This window comes from Strix aluco, chromosome 8 (genome assembly GCF_031877795.1).
Source record: "Strix aluco isolate bStrAlu1 chromosome 8, bStrAlu1.hap1, whole genome shotgun sequence".
Lineage (NCBI taxonomy): Eukaryota > Metazoa > Chordata > Aves > Strigiformes > Strigidae > Strix > Strix aluco.
The window spans coordinates 3,380,315-3,387,500 of NC_133938.1; positions in this window are offsets into that span (position 1 = coordinate 3,380,315).

Sequence of the window (7,186 nt, forward strand, 5' to 3'; positions counted from 1 at the left end):
ACTTAGAAAAGTAATATGAACAGTAACTTGCAATTTTAAAAGAGGATTTAAAAGTCCACACATAACACCTAATCTTCAAACTTAAGTGTGTTGATGCTGCTTTGCTACACATACTGCTTGGAAAAAAAACCTAGAAAAGGATTGGGAAAAAGGGGAACACATCTTGCTCCCAAGGGATACTATTCAAATTACTACTTTCTCCTCAGATTCGTCTTATAAAATAAATATAAGCATTCAAATACAAAGAACAGAAAATAAAATACTGGGTCACAGGATCTGATGACACAGCAATTACGATTTCCTTTTTTTTATTTCTTGATTTTGATTTATACTCTAGATTAGATTTTAATTTAGTTGAGTTTAAGGATTTTTTTTTCTATTGACCACCATCGATTTTTAACGGGAGTTACAAGCATGAACACCCCCAAAAAGACCTCTTTTAAAACGCATCCTATGAAATTCAAAAATACCAAACAAGGATCAGCTTGAACTCCAGGTCCACCAGTGCCGGCTGTCAATTATCTCCTTTCTGATGAAAGTAACAACTGAAGAAGGCAAATATTTGCCCTAACTGCCTGGCTGTGAAGTTGAATGGGAGATGCAAGTCCGGCAGCATTTTCCAGCTGGTGGGTCCGCCTAGGTGGAGGCTGACCTTGCTGTGGAGGTTTGGACTCGGTTCTTTGGGAAACGAGGGATGGGCAGGCTCTTGGCTGGCTCAGTCATAGCTTCCTCCTACTGGCGCTGGAGAGGAAAGAGCCGAGGACTTTGGTGCTGCAGGACTGGCCTTTTGCTGTAGCCCCAGCGGGGAGTGGTGCTGGTACTTACTGGCCGAGAGCTCCAGCACTGTCTGCCAGCTGTGGGGCTCAGCACCCTCTCACCACCAGGCAGCAGGATCTGTGCTATACAGCATTGTCAGGGTAGTATTTTGTATAAAGTATAGGTAAAGTCAGCCTGCACTTCTTAAATGAACCTTTTTTGTTTGTAGCAGCAGCAGATTTGCCCTACTTGCCAAGCCACACTTGCACGCCGCTGGGTCCACTCTTTGGCCCAAATCCATTCACTCTGGGGAGTTGCTGAGGTCCCTGGAGCCAGCCACTTGCCAAGGCATGGGGAGAACAATCCTCTGCATAGACAAGGAATGCAGGAACAAAGGACAGTTTGCTGTTTTTATTAATGGTGGTGCTGAAAAAAATTGCTGCCTCCCTATAAATTGGGTGCTTTTTTTGAGAAACAGGTAAAAACTGCTAAGATGACAGTTTTTCCCATTTTTCCAGTGAGTGTGTCTGAGGAAGTAGAAGTGCAATAACCTGGGGTACAGCAGGCTCAGCCATTTGAAATAAAACTTTGCAGTACTAATGTTTTTGTAACTGCTTTCATATTGTAATGATATTTTTCCAAGCACTGGTTTTATTTGATCTTAAATACCTTTTTGGGAAAGTCCAGTGAGCTGACTCTAATAAAATCATGCTATTGAAAAAAGGTTTAAGTGGAATGTTCAGAATAAATTACAAAACTGCATGCAAGAATACCAGCTAGTGCTGCAATAAAAATCTGGAAATGAGGATTCTTGCAATATATTTTAAAGAAGTAGTATACTTTTTTTTTTGTTCATTTTTTTCACAGAATGTTTCATAATAGAAAGCCTTTGCAACGTGAAAGAGAGTGAATGAATAACGAATGAATAAACTGCCAAAGAAATTACATTTTAAAAAAAAAACCCTTGATTTTTTTTTTTCCTAGAGAATATATTTCATATCATTTTCAATAACTTTTGGAAGATAATAGGAAAAGTAATTCTGTTCCATTTTGCTGTGCCAAAGTACCTAATTGCATCATACTTAGACTGCTGGATTTCACACACACAGATACACACACATGTGTTCAGACCCTTTGTATCAGGAGCTGATATCAAGAAAATGACATAGTTGGTTTTTCCTCCATGCTCTGGAAAGTCCTGAAGTCCATAGTAGGGGGCTTCCAGAGTCTAACCAAGGCTTTTCATAGAGTTCCTCTCTCCTGTAGATCAGACTGTCAGACTCCTATGACTGAATACAACTCCAGGAGTGGAATAAGAGGGACTCGCTTCTACACAAGCATCATTTCTCTTTCTGTCTGACTTCTGCCAGGAATCACAAGAGTGCTAGGGAAGTCTAGTTGTGACACATCTGTGTTTGGAATTGCACAGCCTGACCTACAAGCAAAACTAGGAGTCACGGTGCACTAGAATCACTCTGCAGATGGTGCTTTGGACCTAGCTGGAGGAGCAAAAAACATGACAAAATACTGATGAATCTGGGGAAGCACCTACAGAACACTACAAACGTCCTCTCAGGTGCTCACCCTCTTGCTGGATTTATGTGAAGGCTTACCAGGATCTCCCACATGCCACGTTTGTTCCACCCAGCACACGAACGGCTCTGCTTTAGCTGCACGGACTTTGCAGCAGCCCGAGAGGCCGGGGGAGAACATCTCTTCAGTCATGGCTGCCCCTTCAGCCCGGAGGTGGTGTCCTGCAAGGCAGCTCATCCAGCCTAACTCCTGACCTGATTGAGTGGAGGTGTCAACTGTACCAGCAAGCTTTAAAGAGGGTTTTGATGGAGGACAGTGTTGCAGATGACAGTATGACAGGCTACAAGGAGGGATGTATGCTTAAATATTAATCCACAGCAGCTGTAATGCCAGTCCTGATCTGTTCCTTTCCTTTTTAAGAACTTAACATGAACACGTGACTTGTTGCCTTGTTATACTGTTCCTGGTCCATGTAGAGGATATCAAGTGATGAAGAAAAGAGAAGCAAAGCAAAGGGAGCCAAACTAACATCCTTTAGCTGAAGCAAAAGCTGCTTCTTTATATGGCAGCTCTCCTTGAGCAGAGGAGATGATGATGTCAGTCATCACCTGGAAATCCCTCCTGTCTGTGAGGAGCAAGAAGACATGGTCACTTAGCTCTGGTGACCTTTGACTTCTAGGCTGTCCATCAGCCCAATCTTCAGACAGAAACCTGAAAAATATCTTCTCAATATGTTTTAATTACAACTTAATCTGGGTCCTGCTCAAAGCTGGTCGGCTGTCCTGTATCTCATTGCCTTTAGCCTAAAACTTAGATCCTCTTTGTTCTTGATGGCTTTGTGCAACCTGCTCAAACATTTCCCAGCAAGTGCAGGTGTAAAGGAATAAGTCAGGCTGAGATTCCTTCCTCTGCCTTGCAGGAAGAAGTCTTCATACTTACAGTGCATCCTTCAACCTGGACATCCACCACTTTGCACCCCACCTCTGTCACCTTCCTTAACGGGCTCTTCTTAGATGAGTGCAGTCTTCTCTAAAATTGTGATCCTTGCTATACTGACATCAGAATTTAACCAGAACCTCAGTGTGATTACCTGGCCAGTTAGCTGCGTGCTGGCAGGGCGTAATGGTTAATGGACAAAACTAGAAAGAGGGATTAAATAAAGACCTGGAGCTTAAGTCTTGAGTGAGAAGTGAAAGTAGAAAGATGGAAACTATGGACTCAAGATATTGTAGGATGCACTACAACTGACACAAATAGGCCCATCAGAATGAATGCTTATCTATTTTAGGGGTTTGGCTGCCTCCTCATTGCAAATTAGTTTGGTCAGAACCATATTAAATCAAAAATCAGAACTCCAACATTGTGGGAAAGTGTGGATTCAAACTGAGCTGAGGGGCTGGCAGTCCCGGTTGGGCTAAACCTTTGATACAGGTGCTAAGGCCATATGTACTGACACTGCCAAGGAAATGTAAAATGCCTCTTGGTTTGTACAACATCATCACTGGCCCAGCATCAACATGTGATGGTGAACATCCCTGTATCTGTCTGTTTACTAACAACAGTTAGCCAGACAGAAATATCACACATTACCACAACAACAGAGTACTAAATTGTGTTTTCACATTCCTAAGCTTTGTTTTCCAATATTTAGAATTGGGTTGGTTTTTGTGGCAGAGAGTGGTAATTTTTTAATTGTATCTGCCTACTCCAGGAGAAAACAGAGTATACAAATACAACAAGCATGCCATTTAAAGACATAACTGTAATAACAAAAATTTGAGATTATCAGGTTTAGTGCTATTTTATGTTGAGACATGTCAGATCTGAATTTCAGCATGGCTGAATTTGAGGCTGAAGGCCATGAATCCAGACCTGACCTCCACTATTGCTGCTTCTTCTTTGTTCGTTATTTCTTCACTTATTCTCTTTCCAAAAAGTGAATGATACTTATTTCCTTAGCTCATCAGAGAACTCTAAAGACTGATTTATAAAATGGTCATTGAGCACTTTAACAAATAAAATAATTGCTCAGAATTTTTTGAGACTTCGTAAACACCATGCAGCTGCAGAACTCTGGCCAAAGCATATTCAGTGGGGTTTTTTTGCAGGTTTTGCAGGAGTTTCTGGCATTTTCTTCTATTAGGGTTCAAAAGGATATGATAAAGACTGGCAGCCCTTGTTGTCACCCCTGTCTCAGTTGCTGGAGTTCACTGTGTTGTTTATAAAAATGAAAAAACAAACCCCAGCAAAACAATTCCTGTGGTTTTCTTTCCAGTTTCTAGATTTCACAGCAAATGGGTCATCTGGAGAAGTACCCCTTTTGTACTAGCAAGTGCTAGTAAGAGGAATGTTTGCTCAAACCATACACAGACCCACAAAATGAGAGCCTATATATTGCAATGTAAATTAGCCACACAGTGATTTAGGCAACAAACCCGAAACCCCTAAAGATTTCAGGTCAAATGCTCCTTCTACTTCTAAAAATAGGTTTAATCTGGATTTATATAGGTGTCACTGAGATCCCGACTGGCACTTCTGATCTACCAGACAAGGGAAATTAGCCGTCTTATCGAGATAAATGGCCCTGATATGGTCAGCATCAGACAGAGATGTAGCTACTGAGAATGAAGGCAGCGAACGGGGAAACACAAGTCAAAGGAGCATAGATCCCTTGGGCTACCTGAACTGGAGAGGCAGGAGGGGAAAAACAGTGTTTCATTTAACGAAGGGCCCTCTTTCATTCCTCTTACCAGGACATGTGCCACTGATGAGGCTGAGGGAAAAGGAAGAAGGTGGAGATTTTCAGAAGTTAATGAGGTCTTACGGGAATAAAAGCCATTCCAGGTCCAGGGAGAACCCAAGTGTTTCTGTAGCACCCGAAGTTGTGATCCAGGCAATTGGATCCAATTGCGATTCCTCTGTCACCTAATCTTAGTGCTTAGAATGTCTAAAACTTGAAGGCGCTTTTGTTTCCCTAAGCATTTACAGGACTGACTGCTTCTGTATGGAGATGGAGGCTCTAACCCCCCGAGACACTGAGCACTTGCACTGTGTGGGCAGCTAGAGGACCTCACGTGAGGCTGTGCGTTCAGTGGCAGAGCAAAGCACCAAAATATTATGTGCTGTGATTTGAACGGTATGATGCATTTGCAGGTTTGCAGCGTCTGAACCTTCTGGCTTTGTCTATTCAAATTCTGAATAGAAGAAATGGCGAGGTGGGCTCCATCTGGAGTCATGCAGCCTGGGCAGAGCAGGATTGTTCAAAGAGCAGGCAGAATAGTCTGGAAAGAAATGGGGCTGGATGTCTAGATGACTCTGATTTATCAGATCCTCCTTGAGGTTTCCATTACTACTGCTCCTAAAAGCCCCCAGGTGATGTCTGAGGCTCTTTACCCCATAGTGAAGTGCTTCAAGTTTCTACCAGGGCATGAATCCCTGTCGGCATTCAGTTTCTTGGAGAGAGACGGGAGGGAATGGGTATTTGAAATACTGCACTTTGAAGCTTTGATGGAAAAGTTCCACAAAGAAAACCGCTGAGTGCCAAAAGAAGAAGCAATTTTCTTTATGGAGCAGCCTTGCAATGTCCAATTCTAACTCACACTTTTTATGGGGAATAAATACATACTCCACAAATTTTAATGACCACTCATATTTTTATTTCAGTAGCTTAAATATTTTTCTTTCAACTCTAGGAGGGGAAAGGGGCGGCGCATTTCATACTGTTATCCCCCAGATTTTCTGCTGTCTGATTTGGGCACTCCAGGAAGATTTTGCCACGTTACAAGCTGGAAGCACCAAGGAGTCCAGAGCAGCTCTCCTGAAGACCAGTCCTCTTTGTTGCCTTCTGCCCAATTAATCCAGCAATCAGATCCAGGTGAGCAGGATTTTGCATTGTTGACTTGAGTGGGATCCCTCAGCCCTGCCAGCCTTCACCACATCATTTTAATTGCAGGATGAGGTTCCCCAGGCAAAGTGACTTCAACAAACACAGTCTGAGGCTGACTTCCAACACTACTTTAGTAGGCCTGAGGGGTTTTTTCCCCTCAGAAGGATTTCAGTTGCCCTTGAAAGCTCTGATATCTTACGAGGGCATTACTGCAGCTTTAAAGCCCAGAATTTAGACTTGTTGGCCAGTGCAATATAATAATAAAAGTAATATCCCAACACTGGAGTGGTATGTGCAGGAAATAGTATTTTTTATACTATTAGCCATACCTGACTTACCATAGATGATCAGATAAAAGTTCACACAGAAAGGCCTGCTAGTGTTAATTGTATATTATACTATAGCTGTTGGATGTGAAATACATTCATGTGCACACAGTACACCAAAAATTCATTATTGAAGTTGCATAATGAAACACATTTAAGTTAGGAAAAACGTATTGAAGTTTTCTGGGTGATGCTAGTTTGGCTCACTTGTGCCTCATTCAGTCTCTGTTATCATTACCTCATCACCTCATTGTGGGTTTTCCATCGGACGCCTGCCTGAGGCAACACAGAGATTTAACTTGCTCTGGAGGTGACTTGGAATTGTTTTCTTCAGGATTCTTTAATATGTACCCTGAATAATGTTTTATTCGTTCAGGTTTTTATCTTTTCAGAAACACTTATGGGCTTTCCTAGGTTTTTTACTCTTAAAGAAAACAAAATGAATCAAACTCAGAAACTTCAGCATGTGGTGTCCTACTGACAGCTATGAGCAGATGAAACCCTGAAGCCCAGCACACAAGGCAAACAGAAAAATCTGTAGTAACAGTAACCTGTCAGGACGCACATGGACCAGCATGTGGGCAATGGTACTTTCCAGACTATTTGTTTGCAAGAAACAGATGACAAGACAGATATCTCAGATCTTGTTTCAAGATCTAGCGAAGAGTTTGTTCCAGTGGGCCAG